Source organism: Falco biarmicus, chromosome 9 (genome assembly GCF_023638135.1).
Source record: "Falco biarmicus isolate bFalBia1 chromosome 9, bFalBia1.pri, whole genome shotgun sequence".
Classification (NCBI taxonomy): Eukaryota; Metazoa; Chordata; class Aves; order Falconiformes; family Falconidae; genus Falco; species Falco biarmicus.
Window position 1 is genome coordinate 41,320,566 of NC_079296.1, and position 18,362 is coordinate 41,338,927.

Here is an 18,362-nt window from a genome sequence, read left to right on the forward strand (position 1 = left end):
GCTTGTTACCCCATGAAATTTTGCAACATGTACTTTCCACCAGCCGATGTTCATGAGCTACTACGTTCAGAGCAGCTGAAAAACAAAGGGCACCCCTAGATAGTCCCACCAGAAATGAGGCCGTTGTACAAACGAGAGGCACGAGCACATTTCAACACTTCAGAACGACATTCAAGAAAGATGACTTGAAGCTTAATTGTGGCACTGATCATGGCTACTAGTAGGGCTTGGCAACTGTGGGCAAAGAAGCACTTGTCAAGCAGGGAAAAACTAAGAGTACTTCACCCCCTGAGCCTAGGAAATCACAGGCTGAAAGGTTTGTGATTGGTTGGTGAGGAGAAATGCTATCAGAGAGCATTCTTCACACCAATCCTCTTCGGTGAAGAAAAGGCAGCGGAGAACACCACCCTCTTCCTCACCGCCATCACACACCTCTTGCAGAGTCAACCGACCCAGCGCACAGGGCTGAGCACGGCGGGGGTCCCAGGACTCAGCTTCAGGGAGCATAGGCAGGGAAAACCGGTATCACCTGAAGTACACGTGCCAGCATACCAAAATGCTCCTTGTACTCTAGGGCTGTACTGGTCAAACTGGGACATTTCTATTTACATAAAAAGGAAACCCTAACAAAAGGAAGAGTGAATAATAACCAAATACATGCAGGCTGTAAACAGACTATAGAGCCTTCACAGCACTTTTCCGAAACAGTGCCGACAACATCACAGTGGCAGAACAAAACATCTTTGTAGAAGACAGCCTGGAAACCTACGAGAAGCAATAATGTAATTCAGTGATGTCAAGAGCAAGACCTGGATCAGGGCCTGGATTATCTCCCACATGCATTTAAAACCGTAACTGTAAATTTAGTTTATGTAAATTATTGCATTTAAAGGGATAGAACTGTTTGCATATAGCTTACGTTGCCGCTTAGCTGGGTCGCAACCCGAGACCTAGCAACCTATTCAACACACAATAGCTCAAGATCATTATGCAGACAGTTTCTTTTTGCCTGGAGAATGGGATGCCTCCAAATAGAACTCCAAGTGCAGAAAAGTTCCCTGAATGGTACTGGATTACTGAAGAAACTCATTGTCATCAAGTTTTTTCTTTATTTCTCACATACAAAACAAACCTCCAGCTCATGGCATCACCTTGGCTTCAAAACTGTTTCAGGTACTTAGTTCTTCCCACTCTTCTAATTGCACAAGCAATTCCAAACCCTTCAGTTAACATTAAACTCATCTAGCACAACCTAGGAACAAATGCAACTGACCAGATACGGGCTAGAAGCATAAAATTACTTTTTCTACCCGAGAGGATGCAATGCCACTACATTTGAAATAAGCTGCTCAATATATCAATAGCAACACTTAAATACCATGGAGAAAGTGTACAGTAGGAAGTTTCATCTAATACACTTCACAACTTCATGTTATTTAACTCAAGTGTAGTCAGAGCAGAGACAGCGAAAGAGGCCTGTCAAGCAGTCATCTTGCTGCAGAGCAATTACAGACTCCACAGTTCCACAAGTCTGGGAAGAAAACAAAAGCCCTCCTTGCCCTCCAAAGCCGCAAGCACCTGTAAGAGAAAACTTCTGCATGTTTCACCAGAACAAGGTCTTCTGGAAGCAGAGAAAACAATTAGGGAGGGTTTCAGTTTTTCAGATTTACAAGCTACAGATACTAGCAGAAAAACACAACTCTTTTGACAGTGGACACTCGATACGTGCATGTTGTTTGACAAGTTTTCCATTAACTCAGGAATAGCTGTGAAACTTTTGGGAAATGAGGAGTCCCACCACACTATTTCTACAGGAGATAATTGGAAATGAGAACATGACTGACGTGAGGCTGAAGTTGCAGTTTTGAGAATAGGCAGATCTTGTTCCAGCTGCAAATACACGATTTCTGAACTGAATAAAAACAAGAGACGACTTACATAATAGCAGCGATGCTCTGCAAGACATTTAAACACAATGCTGACAAAGCAAATTCTATGCTTTTTATTGTAGGTTTATTTTTAATCTGAATCATTCTGGTGACCTGATTTACAGCTTGGCCCCACCAACAACTGTACGGCACAACAGATGGACTCCAACAAGCACAGACTAAGTAAGGAACAAGAGCATCCTAAACCAGGTTCACAGAAAAAACAAACCCATACAAAACAGTATAGAAAATAGTGAAGTTGGAGCAAATGGCACTTTAGAAACATCTTTTGTTAATAATCAGTGGTTTTAGTTGCTAAAACCATACTATTAAGATATAGTCTTTAATTATAGATTTTTAGCACATAAAATATGTTTTGTGATAACTTATTTGTAAGCTCTCATGATACCTATAAAAAGCAAGACGACTGTGTGGTGTTTTTTAAGACACTGACATTTAAGGTCTCTGTACCTAAAGCAGTTCTTCATGTCATTAAAAACATTGCAATGTATTAGTAGTTTGTCACTTCATGTCCATGATGCAGCACTATTTAATCCATTAAGAGGTATGCCTGATTATTTTCATATAAAATAGTTTTTGTATATTAAGGGGATCTAGTCATTACCATCTCAATTATGCGCTGAATAATAAAAAAAAAATCCTCAGAACTGCAGTTGATCTACTGAGTTACACTTAGGATATATCTTTCACCAGAAAGGAAAAAAATGCCTAGCAATCTGAAGATGAACTATGTGAAGCAGTATATTGTGTTTCCTTTTAAGTTTGCTCTTCTCCAGCTATTTCCTTCTTTTGCCCTCCCTCCTCTTGATATAACCATTTGTACCAATTCTATTGGTTTACTCTTATTTTACTTGCTTCTTAAAATTTGATTTCTTTTTTAAGGAGAAATTACAGTTAGGAAAAATTAAATTTTACCAGTAGTTTATGAATTTTGGAATGCTACCCACAATTACACACATTTTAATCTATGTTTACCTCTAAGTACCTATATTTAAGGAAGTTTCCAACATGCATGCGAAACATTTACTACTTAATCACCAAAGCAGGCAAAGGCATTCTAGCACTTCTGAAAACAGTAACAGCAGCCGCATACAAGGCAAAATTTATCCATTTCTTTCATAATTTAACAGCTAAACAGATTTTGTTCAAACAAGAAAAAACCAGCATCTTTTGCAGGGAAATGAGCAAAAGAACCATTCCAGAGTTATGAAATTTATGCATAAGTCACTAGAAGCGGAAACCATCTACAGTGTTCACTACAATGAGCTGCAATTTAGTTAAGTCATTGAGGTTTACCTCAAATCAGATAAACAGAGGTAAAAGCAAGAGTTAATCTGTGTTGAGGAAAAAGTCTGATAGGTCATTGAATCCTAAGCTCAACTTCTTTTTAAACAAATCTTGAGAGTATTAACCCCAACTCCCAAAATAACACTCATCTTTGAAAGACATTGATAAGCTCCCCAAATTTACATCTGACTGACGTACCCTGGCATATTATTTCAGTAAATTTACTAATATTAATTAGCGTTTTAATATGAACCAAAGCTTTCTTCAAAAAGCAGTAAGTTTTCAAGTTCTCAAACACTCAAGCGAACAAGTCTTTTGTGGGAGGCTGAGGGGGCCAGCAGTGCCGTACTTGTGCTGCATGGAGGGCACAATCTAGTCCATCTCATCATTACATTTGAAATAAGCTTTCAGATTTTAATAGACAGTTTTGAATTTTCTGACTTCTTAAATGAAATGAATGATTTTAAAATAACATACCATTAACAAACAACATTAAGAAGTGACGCTAACACTTAACACTTCAGATACCATCACAGTCCTGGTCTAGGAAATATGTCGACAAGTGCACTTCAGTTATTTAATGGCTTGCTAAATTCCACTTCAAACAATGATTAAAAAACACTTTTAGAGAGCTTTCTTCCTACAGATACAGGTCACTAGAGCCCAATATCTTCAGCTGCTGTGAGAATGTTTTGAAAAAACAAGTCCAAGTTGTGGAAGACAAGACAGACTTGTGTTTTACAAGAACACTTTTGGCCACAAACAGAAAAAGCCTTTGCTGCTCGCTTCCATCTTGTGCTGCTCTCCTTTGTTTGACAGCACAGCTTTCTGTGCATCTGTGGCAGAGACCAGCCCTAGCTTTAGACTTAATAGACAAAGTAGTATTTACTGGAATAGCCCCCCAGACTTGCTTAGCTGGCAAGGGCAGAGGGAAGGAGATTTTCGGGGCTTACTTAGCTGGTAGCTCTGACATACACCAGCTAAAGGCGTTTAGGCAAGTACAGCTTCAGGAAGCAGTGGCAGCCAAAATTATCTTTTTGTAAGTCTTCTCCAGAACTACTGGCTCCCACCAGCAGAAGTAGGCACTACAAATAGGAGTAGAAGAGTAGTTAACTTTCTAGCAGCATTTTACAGCAAAAGTGCTACCAAGACAATGAAAGCACTCCTTGAATTAAACTACATGTGCGCCAATAACAACTGCTTAAGTTGCTTTTTTTTAAAAGGCATCAGTGCTCTGACAAGATCTCCAGATCAGCTCTAGAAAGCCATGCCTGGTTACTTGTATTAGGTGACCGTTCCACCCTCCTGCCAATGGTCTCTGTCCCCGAAGCAAATTTGGGAGAAACCACAAACCAAATTGTAATTAATACAGTGTACCAACTTCTGACTGACAAATTGATTAGTTTCTGCCAACCTCTGCTACTCGGGAAATGCTGTTTTTTTCTTAGAAAGAGAATTTATTTTATGGTATTGAATAATCACTTAACTGACCTTCATAAAAACTAGGATTATTTTTACACAGAATGGTAACATTGGTTTCAAAAATACAGATGAAAGGCTACGTAAATGTGTGTAATAAGCATTTTATATTTTAAGCTCTACTCTGTTTATTATAATTTCTTCCATACTGTGAAATATTTTATATTAGGTTTTTGCTTTTCAAGATATATTGGATTGCCAAGGTTCCATCCAATACAAATATTAAACAGTTGAAACAGGTGTTAACTATTATGGTACCCATGAAGTACACTACTTGTCTACTTAATCAGCAAATCATAAAAAAGCCCAATTGTAATTTCTCCTAAGTTCACATGGAAAAATCAATTTGAACTTTTACTTCAAATGTTATTTTAATTATGGAAAAAAATAGTTACAATACAGGCCGTATTTTACAGGAACTGAACCCGAGATACACTGATTATGCCAAGTTTTGTTAAAAATTAATTATTCTAAGCATGTGTTGATCTCACATCAGCTTCATATCTCATTTTCTAAACTCTTGAAATTGTTATCGAAAATACAATGTAATATCTGTTTGTGAATTTGCCTTTATGCTGATCGGTATCAAAACTTCTTCCTCCATCCGCATTGAAAGACTACATTTATAAGAAAACTTAAAACCATGTTCTGCTCCTCAGGTTTCAGCTATGGTGAAACAAAATCATGCCTTGCATCAACACACTAACAGGAGAGATAACTATATATACTTTAATTTCAGTCAGACAGAACAACTTAACAGGAAAAAATCATTCCCTGAGGGTGGTGAGGCACTAGAAGTGCCCAAAGAAGCTGGGGGTGCCCCATCCCTGGCAGTGCTCAAGGCCAGACTGGATGGGGCTTTGAGCAACCTGGTCATGTGGAAGGTGTCCCGGCCCATGGCAGGGGGCTTAGAATGAGATGATCTTTCAGGTTCCTTCCAACCCAAACTATTCTATGATTTTAGGAAACTATAGAATAATATACCTGAAGGTAAGTAATCAATAATCCTTTACCTTTCCTATCCACTGAATGAGGAAATTCCTAACACTTCAGTTCAGATTGTCCTCATGTTAACTAGATTTGATTTTTTCCTGAAACTGCCTTAGAAGCATGCTAGCTACGTAGCCAAGTTTGGGTTTTATTTACTGTTATTTTGTAAATGAAATGGACAGTTACTCGCATTGAAAGTCTGAGCTCTTTCTCAGAAGTTACCAAGCTGGTTATCATACAAGCAAAAAAATCCAACTAAGAGCTTGTTTCATTGAACCAGAAACCACCTGACAAAACGATTGTTTTCCTGTGCACAAAGTCAGACACTAAACCATGCATACTCTGAAAGCTTGCTTATATCAAGCCAAGAGAAAGAATTCCACCCCGATGGCCACAGAGTTAAGCCAAATTGCTGAAAATATGCCTTTAGGAACTAAAAGATAGAGCACACATTGTTAAAGAAAAAAACCACGGACCTTAAATTGAATTTGTTGAAATCCAAACAAAACAATTTTCCATTTTTCTTGTAACTACAAAGCTAGTCTCACTTCCAGTTTTCAGCTTAGAAACCAAGAAACGAGATAGAGATATAACTCAGCTAAAATGAAAGGGTCTGACAAGGAAAGTAACGAGGTCTAAACACACAAGAAATCTGCATAACAGTCTTGACTACTATTTTTCAGTTGGCTTTTCAAAAAGATTACATATTCAGCTCACTTAATGCAATTTGTTGTAATGAAGTAACCTGTAACACATATCAATCTCGGTATTTTAGAATCTTAAGTAGCTTCATAAACACAACCAAGTTTTCCAAAGTCAGTGAAATACAGTCAGGCATTTACATTTTGTTAAATTCATATATAAAGTGACCTTTAGGTTTTGAGGATGCTTACCATGGACAGGTCAGAGTAAATCCACAAAGTCAGCTGGAGGTATCAGTAGGAGGAGGTGTGCGAAGGGAGACCCAAATTACTTGAGAAGTTACTGGCACACTCAACAGCTAAGAAAGCTAGCAAAAACATACCTGTCCGTATACCATGCTGACAAACTTGTCAGATCTGGAATACTACAGAAATTACCCAGTGTCTACATACTCTGTGACAAAAGGATACTTGGACTGAAGTTGAAAATAAGTGTTACCTTTTATTAAAAGGTTGGAGGAAAAATTAGAAACAATGCAGACAAAAAGATATCCATGATGCAAACTTGAAATTCTATGGGAGCATTCTTCCTCTGGTAGAACAGCCAAAGAAGAATCAGAAGAATTTCAGCACGCTCGGTAAATGACGATAAATACACTGTTAAATATCTGGACATTTTTGGGTGGGTTCCACTGTATCTCCTTCTGTTAGAAGGAACCTGATATGCCATAACTACGCTATCCATAAAGAGGCCAGATGTGCTATAACTTCTGACAGACATAACTAATTCTGGGAAAAAAAGCCGACTGAGTATAGGATACTTTTACCCTGCTGTTAAAATACCGTGTCTATAAGCCCCCCAGAAGCTCACTGTCTATGGCTTCTTTTCAGACTACTTGCTAGCTAGATGAGATGTCTTGGATCAAGGCCCATGTCATCTGAATGCATGTGTAAACACAGATGGGTAAGACTGTATTCTTCATTCTCCCCCTAAGCCCACATTTACTCTCAAGACACAGAATCATAAAGGTTATATAGCCATATTCACGTATTAGAATATTTGCTTTCAATAACCCTTTTTTCCCCTGGCATACTGTATTAAAATTAGTATTGTTGGGAAATAACTAAAACCATCCTACAAACCAAATTCATAAAGTTTTATTCATTTCAAATGATGGATGGATAAAGAGGACAACAGAGAAAAAAGGAAAGTTTAAAATAAACTATGCTTACTTCCACTATCTCTGCATACATCGCTAAGAAAGAATGCAAGAATAAAAATCCATTATGCCTTAAAGACCAAGAAAACATTTATTTTTGAACAAATATTCCTACAGATTTGCTTCTAGTTTCTGTAAGTACTCCATGGATTTGGTAACTAAGAGCATCGGGAAAAAAGGAAGAAAAAAAAGAAGTAAAAAGAACCGAGTAACACTGAAAGCTACTTGCTTTTTCAGTTCCCTCCCCCCCAATATTTTTAAAAGTCTATCTAGAACCAATAATTTAATATATAACAACTGTAAATTTTAGATATATAACAACAGATTTTTCCAATTTTACGAAACAAATTTATCTCTAGGGAAAATGCTGTCTGCCAAGTCCCTGTATAGAGAAGCCTGTTTATTTATTTATTTTTATAGCCAAGTCACAGCTTGAAGGCAGGCTGTGAAGCTGGGGTTGCTTTGGGAGCCCCGTTTTCCTTGTTAGAAATCTCTCCTTTGAAAGGCACACATGGGTCTAGCTCATCCACACCACCACAGAATACTTCCTTATGTAACGTGGAGCACAGTCGAGTGCATGGCACAAGATACAGGATTTTAATGAAGACAATAAAGTGAACGCTTTGCTTCCAGCCAGCTACTCTCAAAAACAAAGCCAGGAAAACTGACTAGCTGTCAGCACTGTATTACCTGAATAAAACAACTCTATTAGCTGCCTCTGATTGACACTTGTTCAATATTAAAGCCCCAAACATCTTGTGATCTCTGTTACTTTCCCTCTCTTTCCTTGCTTCAGGAAACCCCAGTAACAAAAATTTCCCCTTTCCAGCTTGATTAGGAGTGCTATGGTAGAACTGCAGTCATAAGTCAAGAAGAGGTCAAAAAGCAAAAACGATTACTGGCAGTCTCTCCCAACACTGCAAAAGTTGATTCTTCCACTCTATTTTAGTATACTGGGTAAAACATTCCTGGAAGTCTCGTATGTCATCCCTTCTGATCCATTCAAGGACTTCTGCTATTGCATACAGTCGATAGACCAGCTGATGTTTCTAGCTGAAGTTATCAACTTCCTCTTGCTTCATCCAAACTTTTACCAACTTGAGTTTCACGCTAGCATTTCTAGAGCCTGTTCAGACATTTCTGTTTCTTACTGCCACAATCTAGGCTGAAACCAAAGCCTCTTCTTCCTTAGAATACCCAGCTGCCCAACCATAACTGGATAAACCAAAGAACAAAGCGTGTCTTTGGAAGTCACTATATTTCCTGCATTTTTCTTCAAAAAACCCTTCTGAATTCTTGATTTCAATGACTGACAGATTAAAATCAATTCCCCTGCTTCTGGGAGCAGCAGAGGGCTTGTTGGAAATTCCCTAGCTAGTAAAAATTCAACTGAAGTAAAAAAAAAAACCACAGAACCACACCAAACCCAAAACTTCACTTAGACTTTTCCTTAAAGCATAAGAAGCCTCAAGGTAACGCAAAGATTCAATTAAAAGTTTGTAAGCACTTTAATTGTATTGTAAAAGGTTAAAATTATAGGAGAATATCCATGCAGAAGATGCAGCTAACTGCCAGGCTGTAATGAAGAGATGAGAATTCAATTCAAAGGAAGAAAGAAATCAAGACGGGGCATCCCAAACAGAGGGCTGCTGGTCATAGAAAATACTGGATATTCTTCTGAAACAAGAACAGTTGCTACATTACTGTAAGCTTTGGCAAGTTAAATTTCAACTTAATTATTTCTTATCACTAGGAGTTAAACACCACCATTAAAGTTTCAGATATAGTATACAAAATCAGAGAATATACTTATTATGAGCAAAATGAGGTTTCCTTTGCTTTGTGAAAACGTTTCTTTTCAAGAACAGAGGCTTAATTTTTGATAATTTTTCACCAAGAGATTCCCGTATTACTATAATCTGAATTTTTAATAAGCATCATTTTTCTTCCATTTTGATCAATGGATGAAGACAGCTTTCCAGCATCTAAATATTGTAGTAGCTGAAGTTTATTGATATGCTGAACCTACTTCTACTTTCTCTTAAGGACACAAAGAATTTGTACCTGTGCTACTGATAATCAGTTTTTAAAAAGCAAAACTATGAAACACTGTCAATTAGCGTGAGACAGCTTTATTAAGATGCACAACTACTATCATGAGTGAAGCCTGATTAAAATATTATAGTTAGTGGATTCATGCACTGTGCCCCGCGCCAGTATTTCTCCCCAGTTTTGAGAAAAGCATTTGTTGAGAATATTTTGGATACTGTACTAAAAAGGGAATAGAATTAATCATTCTAATGCTCATAAAATCTTTTTGCTACCTAAATCTATAAAAGTAAATATTCTGTTACCTCAGTCTTCCTACACTCCTTGGCCAAGCAGCCCTCCAAGATGCAAAGTGGAGTCACATCCAAGAAGTGTCACCTCTGCTGAGAGGTGGAGAGGAAAAATGAGGTGGTTTAGCTTTTCTTATTTTATTCAACGAGTTCTTTAATTGTGTCCCTGCCTTCAGACAGGCCTTTCTGCATTTCAGTTTTTCAGAAAATTTGGGAACCTGTGATCAGAATGACAGGCTGGCCAGGAACAATTGTCACATTGTATTAATTTGTTCCAAATCCTTTGTAGCAACAGAACTGACAGAAACAGTCAGGGGCCAGCCATGAAGTCAGCAAAAAAACTCCCCCACGTTAAACAGCCTAGATAGTATCAATTCCCTTGGCCCATGATCCAAAGAGAGGCAGTAGTTTTGGAGCAGACAGCTGGAGAAGGGCTGTTCTGGTAGCTGTAGGAAAATCTCACCAATATCCCATATGACCCGCTGCTGTTATAAAATACTTCTCATCACAGCACTGAAAAGCTTCTTATGCCAGCACCTGACTTTTCCATTACTGTACGCTTACTCCCCGACACAAGGGAGGAGATCAAACCAATACGGTAGGGTTAAGCCATTCCAGCCCTGCTTTCATCTTGCCCACCTCAGCTGAATCCCTTTTTGTTATTAGCACATAAGCTGACATGTACTGAACTCACACTGAACTTTGGGACTGTTGTTCACCTAGAAGAAAAGATGGAAGACAAGGACCCATCTTTTAGTCTCTAGCAGTTTTCCTCTTCCATGCAGCCGAGCCACCATAAACACTCCAGAAGGGACAGGACAGCTGACTGAGCTACCTCCATGCTGTCACACATCTGGAAATGAGTCAAAACATTCACGTAACAGTAAGAGAAGAGATGTAAAGCTTGACATTTTTCTGAAAAGCTTGGCAACAGGGCTGCCTTCTTGAGTCACTGGATGCCGTGAAGGCTCAAAAAAAGCCCTCGAATGCCTCGGGAGGCAGAACCTCTGTTGCTGCCAGTGCCCAACACATCCACCTCTGCCCTCAAGCCAGAGTATCCATTTAACAGAACTTGCTGTTTACAGGAGGAAAGAAAAGGATAATATCAGAAGTGCCTCAGGGGCTGACAGAGGACAACTGCCAAATATGAAAGCTCTGCTCTCAGCAGATTGATGGCTGGGGATATTCTTTCTATTTGTTTAGCGTTCAACTTTCTCTCAATCCACAAGCACTTTTCTTGTCAGGTACATGTACAGATACAGTATGATTCATTACATGGGAGGGAAGAATGTAGCAAGCCTGTAAAAAAATTAGAAACAAAACCCCTACAGATTTGGATAAAAACATACACAAAATTTTTCTGATGGCCCTGCTTGTTATGAGTCATTCACAGATGTGGAGTTACAGGAGAGAAGCCAAGATTAAGTCAAAGACAAAGCTTTATACAGGAAACCAGTTTAAGTCTGTTGCAATGTAGGTTACATACTGAGCTACAAGGGGAAAAAAACGCCTTTTCAAACAGCAACAAGACACTGCGTGTATCTGGAACCATCATGTTGTATGAGATTCTGCAAATATGTATGGACTGGGACAAAACCCATTATTTGGAATTAAGGGGGTTTCTTCCTTTTCCAAAAACTAACCAACTCACACTCTCCAGCTTCCCAAATGCAATAGGTATATTTGGAGAACACCACACACACAAGGTTCCCCTTTTTCTGTCAAAAAAACACTTTAATTTCTGACTAACTGAATAAAAAAAAATAAAAAAACCAAACACCAACAGCCTCACAGTTTTTAAAGGACACATATTATGAATTCTTTTCTAGGCATCTGAGCCCCTGATTCTGCACATCTACACAGCTGGTAACACCTCACAGGAAAAAGACCACACTCACAAATCCACACATCTCATCTGGTTGGCATAGTTTTTCCCCCTTAATCTGCGTATCTGCCTTTTCCTATTTTGTATTAATCAGTCTGAAAACAGATGGATCACCTCAGAGGTAAGTTCTTTCCCAGATACCATTCACAGATGCTTTCATTCTTTTTACTCCACATCTCTGGTCTCCATACAAAGTACTTAGTAGTCAGGTCAAGCACTCAGTACCTATTGTATAACATGTAATTGGTATCATGAAAATAAGTTCTATTAATTATCAAATATATGTACATACCACAAGCCTACCAAATTCCATTTTACGCAAAAGCATAAAATGCCTTCATCGATATTTCAAGTATTAATCAAATCCTTTTCAGCCTTATTTTTAGTATATTCTAATATACACATTCTAAGGCATGTGACTATAGAGGAATTCCAGAAGAGGGCTGTTAAATTTAGAACAGCTGATTTCCAGTTCAGGGTAAGATTGTGAGTGACTCTTCTAGATTCAATTTATAATGCGTTACACTACCAACACTACTAGCGAAGCAGTGACCACTTGATACCAGCTGTTGCTTTGAGTATTTAGTAAATCATATCCTTTTTTTAATCTTACACTCCTCCTGAATCAAAACCCAAGAGTCTTAAGTTTACATGCAAAAAAATGCAAACCCACTTAGATACTTCATAAGCATAACTGGGCTATAAACTAGCATGAAGTAGCAAAGGACAAAAAGTTTAAAAAGCCAAGAAAAGCGTAAGATATGAGATTTAAATAAGTACATGCATAAGCACTGGGGCAATACATTGAAGTATTTAGTTAATTAAAAAGTAGTAAAGACAGTGGGTTGAATAAAAGAAAATTACCCATCATATACCAAGTTTAGAGCTATCTATCACCACAAAATGTGCGCTTATTTGACATGTCTTTTCCCATACATTAGCTAGACAAAGAATCCCAATTATGTATCAGCACAAAAAACCAGCAATATAAGTTACTTTGCCAAACTAAAGTTTACTCACAACACCAAGATCTTTCTGCTTTCATGAAACAAAGGAAATGAAGTAATTGTTTAGGTATGAAGATCAAAGCACAACAGAAGTCTAGACCCTTCTGGTAAAGGTGAAAAAGTTGTATTTTCACAGCTGTTTTTATGTCCACATTTTCAACATATTTTTTTCATCTTATGAACAGTTCCCATATTAACTCACACAACTGCTATATACAGCTGCCAAAGCATTAAATGACTCTGTTTATGCATATACATATAAATAAAAAGATTCAAACATACAGAGTTAATAAAAAATGGCATGTTGTATAGTTAATATTTCTAGATACAGTTTACAGCAAGACAAAAACCTGCACTGGTTTACATTTCAGTGGTAAAATTTAGCTGGGAGCCTAGCATCCATACCAGCTCAAATCATGTTATTTTCTATGTGGACTGCATTAGCTGTTAAGCATAACTGATTAGCTTTTACTTTAATGTTGTGGAGTGTTTAGCTAGCTTAGGACAAGCAAAAGCATTCCAGTTTTAGAGAGTCAGATAAAAATAATTAAAACAATTACATTAGTTTTATCTCCTACGTTAAGTTCCTTGATTTGGGAAAGCCCATCTGCTTCTTCACTGTGGCAATGCTACAAATACAAACAGTACTGGACTCAGACATAGCAAATACATATATATCCAGAAAAAAAAATTGCTCTAGATTGGCGCCAGGAGAAAGCCTTCTTCTGGACAAAAAGACGGAGCTCCGCAGGAAATTCTGCACTCACACTGGTAGAGTATCTTTTTATTTACCAACACGATTTTCAAAGTAAATCTGTAAAATGTTTGCAGAGTGGTATCAAATCCTTGCGAACTTAAGGTAAATAATAATTACATTCTCTCACCAACTTTCTAGGTAATTTTTCATTAATAACTACGGAAAAAACTACAACATATTTTCTCTGCAGTGAATGAAGAGCTAAAGGACAGAGGGATAAGAAGTCTTTCTAATTGGGGAAAAAACTAACCAGTTGCATCCTGCGTTGGGTTTATTAAATGCTATTTCAGAAAACTTGCCAAACTAGCTCTAAGGAAAGCATATAAAAGCAGAATTTCAAGTTACACAAGCAAGCAGCAAGGTAACATATTCATTACCATTTCCTTGAGAACTGCTCAGTTTAATGCTTTACAGTCCTAGATGCTACAATTCCACAAGCTTCTCCAAACTGCCTTGAACCAAGTACCTCCCAAGAAAGCATGATAGTTCAAGCATGAGGAAGCTGAGCTCACACTGCGTATTACATAGTCAAAAGGAAAGAGACCATAAGTTAGTTACCCAGAAGGTTTAAAAAAAAAAACCCACCAACCCAAAATCAAAATCTTACTTGGTAGAAAATACAATGATATATATTCAAATAGCTCAATGCTTGTTATGGAGTCTTGCCTGTCAAAAACCCCAAAGCTCTTTTTAAATTAAGTACAGTCATGCTGGAAGTGCATCACACCAAGACTACATGTGGATGGTGGAAAACTGATGAGAAGTTTTAACTCCCCCATTCACCTTAAAGCACTGATCTAGGCTGTAAGCCATCTTCACATGGGGACTCCTCCCAGATTTAGGCTGATCTCAAGATGACAAAAAATTATTCACGGATGCAGATTTTAGAGTACCTGAACACACAGGAATATATGAACAGGCTACGGGAACAAAGATTTATCACCGACTTTATCACTCAAACATCAAACCCTATATGTATATTTGGGCTACGCTTTCATTTATTCTGGCTATATAGGAGATGTATGGAAATACAAAGCTTCCCCCACCTCCCTCTTAACAGATGGGTCTTTAGAAAGCCAGATCTATTAACTGTAAGATTCGTTGTGATTTCCACCTCCTAGAGGCAAGGTCCTGCCATAGGGTAGCTGAAATGCTCCAGAGAGACTGCAAAGTCCGGCAACACCTTTGAACTGCTACACTTGCAAGATGTGAAAAAGCTTCATTTGCACTTTACAATATTCAGGAAGTAATCCTGCTGAGGACTGAAACCTCTAATAGGTTTGAGCAGTCAAAAGCAAAATTGCGTAACTGCTATGGCTATCAGACTAATTCTAAATAAACATCTCTTAAATGTATGCATAACAAGATGTGAAAGCCAGCCTTTGTGGATTGGTGAACCTTTTACTCAAACTATATTAAACTGAGGAATTTAAGAAACAGTCAGGAAGTAGAGAGTTGTTTTGAATTTACATTGCCTACACAAACAGGCCCAAAATACATTACTCGAATCCTAAGATTCCTGTCTTTTTACAGGCAAGCAAATTATTGCCTACAGTGTATGATCTCAAAGACTAGTATCTAGCTCGCTGCTAGCTAATTTGTATTTTTATGGACACAAAGCTATTTCTAAAACTGTTGTTTACAAGAAATATGTAAGCCAGAGAAATTCTACAAAACTCAATTTACACAACCTTGTGATACAGCACAGGAAATACTTAAGCTAAATTAATGACCGCAAGTAAACAAGAAAGCATTGTTTTGTGGTTAGACGACTGTAATTCTAAGTTACACAACTCATTTATCTAGTAACCTTGAGTATTTCTGAAAGTTCCTCTTTTCCACTGTTAAGACTCAAAAAGTCCTGCTTAAAAGAGCTGATACAATACCAAATCCCTTTAAGTTCATGCAAAACAAACTGGAAGGAAACTTGTAAACTTAAAGGATACAAAGTGTCAAGTGTGGGGAAGTGAAAAATTAAAACAAAGAATGTGCGATTTCTGCCAAAATCTAGAAAAACAAACGATAACAAATAAGGAACTAATATTTGGCCTACTTCTGCCTCCAGTTCCTGTGTGGGAGCTTTAGCTCAAGAAATACTATATTTCTGCAAACAAAAACAGTATTAAGTAGCAAGATGTTAGTGCAGCTGATTTAATGTAATGCTGTTTCAGAAATATTTTCTTTACCATTTCTGTAAGTATTATTCAACTCGGAACCTTTCACTGAAAGTTTATGTGAATACTTTTTTTTCTTCTGTGTTACATTAACTAGTAACTCCTTTTCCAGTGTTTACACAGTAAAGTAACTTGTACACAGGAAAAATAAGTTAATCAAAACCTATTCTGTAGCAGAAAATTTTAATACATCATAATGAACATTCGTAACTGACCTTGAACATGACTTAGTGTTTCAAATTACCATTTTTAAGTGTCTGCTGATCAGTGCAAGGCACATCTCACAATGAACGATGAAATGATGGTAAACATGGTAGCAAGCATTTAGCATATCCCAACATGACATTTACCAGCATAAACAATGCCCTTAATGTCTCCATTTACATTTGCTTTTGTATTCATATTAAGTACTAAAGCAAAAAGCTTAGAGTCTCAAGTACCATGGTAAGTGCCTCAGGCAGCATACCACCCTACTCCTCAAAAAAAATATGCAATGACATCCTGCAATACAGTGCATAATAACTGATAAACCTTATAGCTCTTTCAAATCAGAGATTTTAAGTATTGGGGTGACAAATACAAGAATCATAATTCTTTATCACTAAATGCAGAATGACATTATCACCTGTCAGTATAAAGCAATGTAAACATTGTGTAACATCTCTCTCAACACGTACTTGCAAAACATCCCTGTTTTTATAAATACTGATCATGTGTTTCATGCCTGCATAATGCTTTTGCCAAAACACTCACTTTGTAAGTGAAGTGAAAGTCTCACTCATTTGGAAGGAATGCCAGCTAACCAATGAGAAAAATAAAGTCTAATTTGAAACCTTGTTATTTGTCCTGTTACCTACCAACGTGCGTTTGTTGGAGTAGCCATAATTAACTGAAATATATTAACACACATATCCAGATCTAACTGTGGAAGCTCAGCTAACAAAGTACAAAAGCCTTACTTTCTGAAGATATGTTTTATAACCAAGGAGCATAATGTCACTCTGAGGACTTGACAGTGAATAAAACCAAAACCAAGGCCAGTTGTTGGACAAAAAATCCTAGCAAAGTATTATCCAATAATATGTAAAGATTAGATTGCTATGGCAGCAGACAACAGTAGACTTAAATACAGAAAAATATGCCTTTATTTTACAGGTAGATAAGCATTAACAGGCCAAAACACAACTAGCCTAAAACATCAACTTAAATATCGAATAAGCCTGGCAAAAGGAAACACATTAGCCAAATGTCTTTCTAAAAGCAGCACAACAAACAGCCATCATCAGGCAACACTAAAAGGGACTGGTTTTGAGAGTAATTTTAGCCAGGAATGATAGAGATACGTAACATGAGAAAAAGGACTCCTTTATTCATAGAGCCATGTTCCCTCCTGAGAAGTACCTGTGTTTGATTTATACAGTGTAAAACACAAGTGAGCATAACATATGAATTATTTTCAATTAATCAAATAAATAATTTTGAATTCTCAATCGCATCTGTATTTGATATGTGGGAAAACAGGAACACTGTGTGAATGCATAGTTTCCAATTCAACAACAGTTTTGTTCTAAACAGCTAGGGTCTTTGAACTGCAAACCTTCCTGAAGAAATGCAGTCCACTTGACAGCAAAGTAAAGTAGCTCAAAGTCCACATTCCCTGACATAAACGTGTACTGGGGTCACGTTTCTGTGAAGGAGACAAGTTACGCATCGATAAAAACCCAAAAGTCTATACGCTTGTTTGCAATAGCCATCAGTAGTATCTTCAGCCAAAAAAGGAATGATAGTAGCACTTGAGGTTTGGTTTATCTTTAATTCTGTTGAACAGAGTACTCAGTTTTGCTGGGAAGTAAAAATACAATGGCATCTTTGCTCTTTGACAACCAGGGGTTCTCAGTTTTGTTATTTTGGTGAACAATGATGACTACCACCACCACCACCCAGAGTACAGATTGGTCAATACTCCTTATGTGCTCATATTTGGCTTACTGTCTCCTCTAAACACTAGCTACCTGATTTTACAAAAAAAATTAAAAAAAAAAGCAACAATGCCTTGCTCTAGTTCCTAATCAGATCCAATTAATAAATACTGAGAAAATTTGCTTTAGGTTTTCATTCTTGACCAAAGCCTGTATTAAGAGAGTATTAAAAGAAAGTTACAATCAATGAATAGCAGGAACATAAAAACCCCATTAAAAAGTATAAAGTTTACTTAAAAGGTAGACACACTGCAACAGTCTCTCTTTCTAATGACTATTTCAAGCCACATGATTTTTCAACACTAAATTGCAATGCATTCAGGCAAGTATCACAATCACAAAAAAAAAATCTGAAATTTAAGTCCTCCATTACTTCCCTTAGGCTTTATCAAGCCCTCTTGATAGAGGTAGTCTTTCACATGATGTTGGGTGAGCTTTACACTACTGGGAAGTTCTGCAAGTCAACTTCAGCTTCAAATGCTGCTGCTTTATAATATAAGAAAAAAACCAACCCTCCACTGGCTACCCTCTTAAATTATGCATTCTCAATATATTGAGCCCTTCACCTCTATTTCAGCCCACTTATTCACACACAGTGACTCAGGACAGAAGAAAAAAAAAAAAAAAAACAACACACACAGGTCAGTATTCTCAC

At 37.4% G+C, this 18,362-nt stretch overlaps 1 protein-coding gene across 1 annotated transcript in view; it reads right to left on the minus strand.

Moving 5' to 3' along the window:
* Positions 1-18,362, minus strand: part of BICC1 (BicC family RNA binding protein 1) — a 109,876-nt gene that overhangs the window by 72,404 nt on the left and 19,110 nt on the right. The gene's annotated exons all lie outside the window — the stretch shown is intronic.